We start from the raw sequence: 12,024 nt of genomic DNA on the forward strand, positions 1-12,024 counted from the left end.
ATATTAAATGTATATATAATTGTGCAAAGCCGTGTAAAAAAAAAACTTTGGGGAAAATAAAATACAATACAAATATGAAGGTAAGTAGTAAGTACATTTTAAAATTGTGTTGAGAAATCAAAATATTTTTAAAACTTTAAAATTAATTCTGGGTGCAATTTAAAATATTCCAAAATATTTATATTACTAAAAATATAATTTCTCGTCGACGTCGAAGTGGGAAGTATTAAATGCACTTGTACTAGGCGTCAATCTGCTATAAAACAGCTATAGATCTAATAGTGTAGCGGTTGGTCCTCCGGCATCTCTTCAGGCTGAAAATCTCTCACACGGACGAGTGCTCGTGTGGCACTGGTCCACAGACGCCAGCCCACATTCTCCAATCCTGTCCCACATTTGACACCCTGCGACAGCAAACTTGGCCAAGTGCAGTGGACCTGAAGGAGAAGCTGTGCGGACCGGCAACGTCGCTAGGACAGACGGCGGACTTCGTCCACAATACCAGACTACCCATTTGACATGGCCGGGATCGCTGAACAAGAAGAAGGTCTTCCGGTTTTTTTGGTTCCAGGTGGAGCCAGCTATCCGACTCGTGCAGCTCTTCAAGGTACTTCTTACACAATCTCCGAACTACCGAGAGAAGTCGGCGCGGCGCCAGCCAAAAGTCCAAACAGGAACCCACTGGAAAGTCCAATACTCTGCTGGGTAGGTAAGTCGGCGTTTATTCTTGACAAGACCAATCCACACATAATGTATGTAAATTATTCAGAATTTTGTCTTTAAGCTAGGAATGTATGTCAGAGGCCGCACATTGTAAAAAATAGTGGTACGGCATATGGTTGCCAGACTCGCCTTTCAAATTAATTGTACGGACATTTTCACAGATATAACAAATATACTCTTCAAAAAAAGAAACGCATAGAGCATATTTTTCATAACATTAATTTTGAAATAACACAATAGTGAATGTTTTAGTATTATCTTATTCTATAGCTAGTGGATATGATATCATGCAATTCTGAAGCTGACAAAACGCATGATTTGACGTCAGCACGTGCAAATATGTTTTTCACAATATCCATAATAATAGTTGCAGAGCTCACATTTATCACGTACAAATCATGCACGTACAGCACGTGCACTACCCCTTGACAGAAAATTGAGTTACATTCACACACGCATTATCGATAGTGTCGCTACGTAACGTTGAAATAATGCCCAGGCTGACAGAACCACAACGTAACAACGCAATTGGCCGGATGGAAGCTGGGGAATCGCAATCAACAGTTGCACGTCTTTTCAACACATCTCAGAGTACAATATCTAGGCTTTGGCACCGTTATCAGCAAACTGGAGTGTCACGTGACCGCCCCAGACCCGGTCGTCCCAGAGTTACCACACCGGCGCAAGACAGATACATATGTCTACGACATTTACGCGACAGATTCCTAACTGCTTCATCATCAACTTCTGCCATCCCTGGGATGCGAAGAATTTCGGACCAGACCGTAAGAAACCGTTTACGTGAAGCGAATATCCGAGCTAGAAGACCAGCTAGACGGATAATTTTAACCGCGCAACATAGGCGTCTACGGCTTACATGGTGCAGACGTTGTCTGATATGGCGTCGTCAGCAGTGGCGAAGAGTGGCTTTCAGCGACGAGTCGCGTTTTTTGCTTCAACGCGCCGACGGCAGAGCTAGAGTTTACCGACGACGTAACGAGCGTTATGCCAATAATTGTGTGCGGCAGGTGGACAGATATGGAGGGGGTGTGTGTGTTATGGTGTGGGCGGCCATCACTTACACTGGCAGAACAGACCTTGTACATGTCCCAGGTCATCTAACAGCCCAACGTTACTGCAACGAAATTCTCCAGCGTCACGCCATACTTTTCATCAACGCAGAAAATGTCATCTTCCAGCACGACAATGCACGGCCACATAGCGCACGTATAACAACAGACTTCCTGAATCAACACAATGTCGGAGTGATGTCATGGCCTTCAAGATCACCTGGTCTTAACCCCATCGAGCACCTGTGGGATGAACTAGATCGACGTTTACGGCAACGTAACCCTGCGCACCAAACGCTACCCCAGCTGCTCCAGGCTTTGCAACAAACATGGGCTACAATTCCCCAGCCTGTGATTCAAGCATTATTTGATTCCATGCGTAGGAGGTGCCAAGCCGTCATTGCTGCTCATGGGGCTCATACTCGATATTAGTGTCCATGACCGTGACCTTGATACGGTGGCTTAATCCTGTTGATTTGATAGACGATTTCATTCCAAGTGATGATCTGATCATGTTTAACAAGTTTCAATTTTACTGCTCTGGTATTGAGCAAAGATATGATGCTATAAATTTACAATCCAATCCTAACATATACCAGTTATGCGTTTCTTTTTTTGAAGAGTATATAACACACACACACACACACACACACACACACACACACACACACACACAAAAGTCTCTGCACCGCCCCTGTACGTGTACGTGGTACGTACTGCGTTTTGACAGTTTTCGTGTATATTCATGTGTGTGAAGCTTGTCCTTTTGGAGGAAGTTTACAAAAAGGAATATTTTTCCCTTCGAGCCAGTTATCTGTCCTAATGTAGTTCTTTCACAATCTTCGGCCTACCATGAGGAATCCATCTTAAACCATATTTTTGAGAAAAAAGAAAAGAAAAGAAAAAAGTGTCCACGGTGAAGTAAATTTTCTGGAAAAAATGTTGCAAGGGAACACCTATATTATGGCGCTACGTGTTTTTGATGGGCTAAGTGAAATATGTATATATGATAAATAAGAGCATTTCATGTCAACTTTGCAGTTCGTTAAAATGTTTTCCACACATCACTCATTGACATAAAAATCGTATTCGACCCCCCCCCCCCCCCCCCACACACACACACACACACACATAACACAATAAACCCACCCCTGAATAGCCTCTGTATATTAAAAAACGATATCATTAAAGGTATCGACTCTAGTTTCAGCTCATGAAAATGCACACTAAGTTTAGTTAATCTACAAACCTGTAACACATTTGGATAAAGTTACATTTGAGTGAAACATGAGTCTGTGACTTTGAAATGGTGAAATACTCTCTAAAAATAGACTAAACCTAGACTCCATAACTGTTACTTCTCAGACGCACGTGCGTTTTTAAAAATATGAGAAATGCATTTTGTGATATTAAAAACACTTCGAATGTACGGAAATGGATAATCTAAACAATAAAATCTACGAAACGGCTCTAATAAAAATAATAGTAAAAAATATGCCTTAGTGTTTAAAAACTAGGGTATGTCCCTTTAAAATGTTAACGCTGACCAAAATCTTTACGAAATTTCCTTGAAGGATCGTTCGTTGCGAGGTGGGAAGTATTGGATACTTGAACTATACGTCAATCTGTTGCAACAGCTACAGGTCTAATAATGTAGCGTTTGCTCAAACAGACGTTTTTTCTGGTGGAGCCAGCTTTCTGTCCCGCGCTGCTTTTCGAGATAGATCTTTTACAATCGCCGGTGTAACGTGGAATTTTGACTCCCGTAGAAAACTGACACCCGGTCACTTTTTTTACGTAGAATACTGATCCCCTAGTGTGTGTGTGTATATATATATATATATATATATATATATATATATATATATATATATATATATATATATATATATATATTCAGTGCAATCAAAGTATGTGATATTTATCAGATCACAAAAATTAAGAATTTGATAACTTTGCAAATTAGATGCAAATTAATCGACGTAACGGCTCTAGGTTTATTGACGTTTAAGTAAACGTACTAGGGTGACACTCTCACCTCTGAGGGCTGTCTTTCGCCGTCCGCGGATTATAACGCTTCGCGCTCTATCCGCTTTTAAAGAATTTTCTCTCGGCTTGTTTTAACAGTTTTAAATTTTATTTAATTATTTTTAAATGTTAGTTTGTATGGATGTGTGAATGTATGTTTATTTAGTTTAGTTTGGTCAGCTTCGGGTTTGTATAGGCTGGGGTCCATTATCTGGCAATAATGCACTCCATCCTTCGCCGGCTTGTCCTTAACAATTTTAGGTTTTGTTATTTAAAAATTTATGTGTCTGGCGTTTTTTAACTTTAATTGTTTACTGGCGTGCTCTTTTTAATGTGTTTTGTTTTATCCAATTTTTTAAAATTTACTTTGTTTAAAAAAAAAATATATATATATATATAAATATATATATATATATATTGTTTTTTGGGTTAACTGAGAGGCGCAATGGGTCTTCGCGTCGACCGGGTGCATTTCCTCTACCATGATTTGTTAAATTTTAATTTTGTCCTAAGTATTTAATCTACTAAAGTTATTTTTCTGTAGCCAGGGCTGGGTTAATTACAGTGTCTTCCATCACTTGGAGACCCCATCGCTGGTTTAGTATATTATTTGTTAGGGGAGTGGTGCTGGGTTCCGGCTGGCGCGACGGTTGGGAGGTTGGGGGTGGTGGTTCGGGGTGGGTGGGGGGAGGGGGATGCCATCAGAAATTAGGGGTTAGACGCTTAGGCGTAGGCGTTTTGGATTTAGGGAGAGATAGGATTGTCTGGGGCCTTCCCCCGTCCCTCGCTCTCCCTGGTTCCCCCCCCCCCCCTTCGGCCACGCTGAAGTTACAAATGGACCCGGTACCTCCCCATAAAGGTAAATTACTGTTAGTATTATATTTTAATATCAACCTCCTGTGACAACCTTCAATCAACAACTTCCAACTTCGTTTTAGATAGGGCTTAGAGTTTGTTGTATTATTTTAATTTAGAACGCCCATTTAAAATTGTGACAAATTTATTAGTCTAAGAAAATTTTGGATATAATAGTAGTTTTTAAATAAATTTATGGACTACACCTTCAATTTTTTTCAATTTTTTTTTAAATATAGTTAAATTTGTCCCCCTATATATATTTTTAATTTTTGAGTAAAATTCAAAATTATCCCGTTAAATTTTCTGTCCCGGAGTAGACCTCTGGCTATCCAGAACTCGACCCCGGGACAGACATGCTTGAAACCTTCGTGGTATGGAAGCATGTGAATAAATAACTGAATGAATGAAGGGTGACACTCGTAATTCTCAGATAGTTTCTACCAGTGCTCATACAGTCCGCATATACATGTACTAATCATCTCGCCAAGCACTGCAAGTACTACCAGTGCTCATACAGTCCACATATACATGTACTTATCATCTCGCCAAGCACTGCAAGTACTACCAGTGCTCATACAGTCCGCATATACATGTACTTATCATCTCGCCAAGCACTACAAGTACTACCAGTGTTCATACAGTCCACATATACAGGTACTAATCATCTCGCCAAGCACTGCAAGTACTACCAGTGTTCATACAATCCACATATACATGTACTTATCATCTCGCCAAGCACTGCAAGTACTACCAGTGTTCATACAGTCCACATATACATGTACTTATCACCTCGCCAAGCACTGCAAGTACTACCAGTGTTCATACAGTCAACATATACATGTACTAATCATCTCGCCAAGCACTGCAAGTACTACCAGTGTTCATACAGTCCACATATACATGTACTAATCATCTCGCCAAGCACTGCAAGTACTACCAGTGTTCATACAGTCCACATATACATGTACTAATCATCTCGCCAAGCACTGCAAGTACTACCAGTGTTCATACAGTCCACATATACATGTACTAATCATCTCGCCAAGCACTGCAAGTACTACCAGTGTTCATACAGTCCACATATACATGTACTTATCATCTCGCCAAGCACTGCAAGTACTACCAGTGCTCATACAGTCCGCATATACATGTACTTATCATCTCGCCAAGCACTGCAAGTACTACCAGTGCTCATACAGTCCGCATATACATGTACTAATCATCTCGCCAAGCACTGCAAGTACTACCAGTGCTCATACAGTCCGCATATACATGTACTAATCATCTCGCCAAGCACTGCAAGTACTACCAGTGCTCATACAGTCCGCATATACATGTACTAATCATCTCGCCAAGCACTGCAAGTACTACCAGTGCTCATACAGTCCGCATATACATGTACTAATCATCTCGCCAAGCACTGCAAGTACTACCAGTGCTCATACAGTCCGCATATACATGTACTAATCATCTCGCCAAGCACTGCAAGTACTACCAGTGTTCATACAGTCCACATATACATGTACTAATCACCTCGCCAAGCACTGCAAGTACTACCAGTGTTCATACAGTCCGCATATACATGTACTAATCACCTCGCCAAGCACTGCAAGTACTACCAGTGTTCATACAGTCCGCATATACATGTACTAATCACCTCGCCAAGCACTGCAAGTACTACCAGTGTTCATACAGTCCGCATATACATGTACTAATCACCTCGCCAAGCACTGCAAGTACTACCAGTGTTCATACAGTCCGCATATACATGTACTAATCACCTCGCCAAGCACTGCAAGTACTACCAGTGTTCATACAGTCCGCATATACATGTACTAATCACCTCGCCAAGCACTGCAAGTACTACCAGTGTTCATACAGTCCGCATATACATGTACTAATCATCTCGCCAAGCACTGCAAGTACTACCAGTGTTCATACAGTCCGCATATACATGTACTAATCATCTCGCCAAGCACTGCAAGTACTACCAGTGTTCATACAGTCCGCATATACATGTACTAATCATCTCGCCAAGCACTGCAAGTACTACCAGTGTTCATACAGTCCGCATATACATGTACTAATCATCTCGCCAAGCACTGCAAGTACTACCAGTGTTCATACAGTCCGCATATACATGTACTAATCACCTCGCCAAGCACTGCAAGTACTACCAGTGTTCATACAGTCCGCATATACATGTACTAATCACCTCGCCAAGCACTGCAAGTACTAGCAGTGTTCATACAGTCCGCATATACATGTACTAATCACCTCGCCAAGCACTGCAAGTACTAGCAGTGTTCATACAGTCCGCATATACATGTACTTATCATCTCGCCAAGCACTGCAAGTACTACCAGTGTTCATACAGTCCGCATATACATGTACTTATCATCTCGCCAAGCACTGCAAGTACTACCAGTGTTCATACAGTCCGCATATACATGTACTTATCATCTCGCCAAGCACTGCAAGTACTACCAGTGTTCATACAGTCCGCATATACATGTACTAATCATCTCGCCAAGCACTGCAAGTACTACCAGTGTTCATACAGTCCACATATACATGTACTAATCATCTCGCCAAGCACTGCAAGTACTACCAGTGTTCATACAGTCCACATATACATGTACTAATCACCTCGCCAAGCACTGCAAGTACTACCAGTGTTCATACAGTCCACATATACATGTACTAATCATCTCGCCAAGCACTGCAAGTACTACCAGTGTTCATACAGTCCGCATATACATGTACTAATCACCTCGCCAAGCACTGCAAGTACTACCAGTGTTCATACAGTCCGCATATACATGTACTAATCACCTCGCCAAGCACTGCAAGTACTACCAGTGTTCATACAGTCCACATATACATGTACTTATCATCTCGCCAAGCACTGCAAGTACTACCAGTGTTCATACAGTCCACATATACATGTACTTATCATCTCGCCAAGCACTGCAAGTACTACCAGTGTTCATACAGTCCGCATATACATGTACTTATCATCTCGCCAAGCACTGCAAGTACTAGCAGTGTTCATACAGTCCACATATACATGTACTTATCATCTCGCCAAGCACTGCAAGTACTAGCAGTGTTCATACAGTCCACATATACATGTACTTATCATCTCGCCAAGCACTGCAAGTACTAGCAGTGTTCATACAGTCCCATATACATTATCATCTCGCCAAGCACTGCAAGTATACATACAGTACATATACATGTACATCTCGCCAAGCACTGCAAGTACTAGCAGTGTTCATACAGTCCACATATACATGTACTTATCATCTCGCCAAGCACTGCAAGTACTAGCAGTGTTCATACAGTCCACATATACATGTACTTATCATCTCGCCAAGCACTGCAAGTACTAGCAGTGTTCATACAGTCCACATATACATGTACTTATCATCTCGCCAAGCACTGCAAGTACTAGCAGTGTTCATACAGTCCACATATACATGTACTTATCATCTCGCCAAGCACTGCAAGTACTAGCAGTGTTCATACAGTCCACATATACATGTACTAATCATCTCGCCAAGCACTGCAAGTACTAGCAGTGTTCATACAGTCCACATATACATGTACTAATCATCTCGCCAAGCACTGCAAGTACTACCAGTGTTCATACAGTCCGCATATACATGTACTTATCATCTCGCCAAGCACTGCAAGTACTACCAGTGCTCATACAGTCCGCATATACATGTACTAATCATCTCGCCAAGCACTGCAAGTACTACCAGTGCTCATACAGTCCGCATATACATGTACTAATCATCTCGCCAAGCACTGCAAGTACTACCAGTGTTCATACAGTCCGCATATACATGTACTAATCATCTCGCCAAGCACTGCAAGTACTACCAGTGTTCATACAGTCATTCATACAGTCCGCATATACATGTACTACTAATCATCTCGCCAAGCACTGCAAGTACTACCAGTGTTCATACAGTCCGCATATACATGTACTAATCATCTCGCCAAGCACTGCAAGTACTACCAGTGCAGTCATACAGTCCGCATATACATGTACTTATCATCTCGCCAAGCACTGCAAGTACTAGCAGTGCTCATACAGTCCGCATATACATGTACTTATCATCTCGCCAAGCACTGCAAGTACTACCAGTGCTCATACAGTCCGCATATACATGTACTTATCATCTCGCCAAGCACTGCAAGTACTACCAGTGCTCACACAGTCCGCATATACATGTACTTATCATCTCGCCAAGCACTGCAAGTACTACCAGTGCTCACATACAGTCCGCATATACATGTACTTATCATCTCGCCAAGCACTGCAAGTACTACCAGTGCTCACACAGTCCGCATATACATGTACTTATCATCTCGCCAAGCACTGCAAGTACTACCAGTGCTCACACAGTCCGCATATACATGTACTTATCATCTCGCCAAGCACTGCAAGTACTACCAGTGCTCACACAGTCCGCATATACATGTACTAATCATCTCGCCAAGCACTGCAAGTACTACCAGTGCTCACACAGTCCGCATATACATGTACTAATCATCTCGCCAAGCACTGCAAGTACTACCAGTGCTCACACAGTCCGCATATACATGTACTAATCATCTCGCCAAGCACTGCAAGTACTACCAGTGCTCATACAGTCCGCATATACATGTACTAATCATCTCGCCAAGCACTGCAAGTACTACCAGTGCTCGCCAAGCACTGCAAGTACTACCATACAGTCCGCATATAGTCCTGCATATACATGTACTTATCATCTCGCCAAGCACTGCAAGTACTACCAGTGCTCATACAGTCCGCATATACATGTACTAATCATCTCGCCAAGCACTGCAAGTACTACCAGTGCTCATACAGTGCATATACATGTACTAATCATCTCGCCAAGCACAGTACCAGTGCAGTCATACAGTCCGCATATACATGTACTAATCATCTCGCCAAGCACTGCAAGTACTACCAGTGCTCATACAGTCCGCATATACATGTACTAATCATCTCGCCAAGCACTGCAAGTACTACCAGTGCTCATACAGTCCGCATATACATGTACTTATCATCTCGCCAAGCACTGCAAGTACTACCAGTGCTCATACAGTCCGCATATACATGTACTAATCATCTCGCCAAGCACTGCAAGTACTACCAGTGCACTCATACAGTCCGCATATACATGTACTAATCATCTCGCCAAGCACTGCAAGTACTACCAGTGTTCATACAGTCCGCATATACATGTACTAATCACCTCGCCAAGCACTGCAAGTACTACCAGTGTTCATACAGTCCGCATATACATGTACTAATCATCTCGCCAAGCACTGCAAGTACTACCAGTGTTCATACAGTCCGCATATACATGTACTAATCATCTCGCCAAGCACTGCAAGTACTATACAGTCGCCAAGCACTGCAAGTCTATACAGTCCGCATATACATGTACTAATCATCTCTCGCCAAGCACTGCAAGTACTACCAGTGTTCATACAGTCCGCATATACATGTACTAATCATCTCGCCAAGCACTGCAAGTACTACCAGTGTTCATACAGTCCGCATATACATGTACTAATCATCTCGCCAAGCACTGCAAGTACTACCAGTGTTCATACAGTCCGCATATACATGTACTAATCATCTCGCCAAGCACTGCAAGTACTACCAGTGTTCATACAGTCCGCATATACATGTACTAATCACCTCGCCAAGCACTGCAAGTACTACCAGTGTTCATACAGTCCGCATATACATGTACTAATCATCTCGCCAAGCACTGCAAGTACTACCAGTGTTCATACAGTCCACATATACATGTACTTATCATCTCGCCAAGCACTGCAAGTACTACCATTTCGGTATCGTCAATGTCATAATTATATTAGGAATAAAAATAATGTATTATGCTCGCCAGAGGCTCGCATAATACAATTTTTTATTCCTAATATATAATATTGATGATACCGAAAACCTCTGGTAATAATATATATATATATATATATACACACACACACAGAGAGAGAGAGAGAGAGAGAGAGAGAGAGAGAGAGAGAGAGAGAGAGAGAGAGAGAGAGAGAGAGAGAGAGAGAGAGAGAGAGAGAGAGAGAGAGAGAGAGAGTGAGTGTGTGTGTAAAAAAAATATGCACACAGTCAAACCTGTCCTAGCGGTCACCTGTATACAGCGGTCACCTGCCCAAACAGGTTAATGTAAATGCGCCCCTAATAAGCGGCCACCTGTTTAACGTGGTCAGCGGCCACGTAAATCGGATCCTAAAATCGCTAAAATAGTTGTATTAAGCGGCCACATTACATGTTTACTATTATATAAAAGGGATATTTTAACAACAGCGACAAGTTGCAGCAAATGACGGATGTTCACACCTTCCGGAATACTAGTACCCATTCAGTCCCGACATCTCTACTGTGAATCAATTAAAGGCACAGACCCAAATTTCAACTCGTAAAAATGGACACTAAGTTTAGTTAATCTACAAACGTGTAACACATTCGAATAAAGTTACAACAGAGTGAAAGAAGAGCATGTGACGTTAAACCCGGAAAATATCGTTAAAAATAGACTAGAACTCGAATCAATAACTGCTACTTCTCAGACGCACGTGCGGTTGGGGGTTTTTTTAAATCTAAAAAAAATGCATTTTGGGATATAAAAACAAAACGGGATGACTAGAAACACTTCGGTTCTACGGAAATGGATAATCTAAACAATAAAATATAAGTAATGTTTGATTTCAGTAATCATAAACGGCTCTAATAGTGAAACTAGGGCCTGTCCGTTTAAGAAAGTATGATACCGAAATGCATCTAATTGTCTATTGGGAAGCTAAGCTTAACATTTGTAGATTCACTTACTATGACAATACACTGCATGAAGTAGGAATCAAATAATTAAATAGAAAATAAAAACAAACTCACTGGAAACAGTTAAATGGATACATTTCAATTAACATTATTTCTGAAGGAGGCGACATGTCAAAAGTTGATTTATAGTCAACTATGGACCACACATCCATTAATTTAGCAGTACAGATGGTAAGAAAGAAACAACAACACACGTTTAAAAGACTGTATATGTGGCAACCTGTAATCGCGTTTCACTACTCCCTTGTGCGAGGTCTACGGGCTGGTAGGTCATGGGTCAATCTGATTAAAATTAGCTCTACTGGTCTTAGCATTGCGTGGACTCTCATGTCCAGGTGACATTTCATCTATAAATAACAATTTAAATATCGACCAATTACACTTCGCCTTTTATAGTGTTATTCGGGAGCATACAAATTCTAAAAATATCGGGCGAGA

This window comes from Gigantopelta aegis, chromosome 14 (genome assembly GCF_016097555.1).
Source record: "Gigantopelta aegis isolate Gae_Host chromosome 14, Gae_host_genome, whole genome shotgun sequence".
Classification (NCBI taxonomy): Eukaryota; Metazoa; Mollusca; class Gastropoda; order Neomphalida; family Peltospiridae; genus Gigantopelta; species Gigantopelta aegis.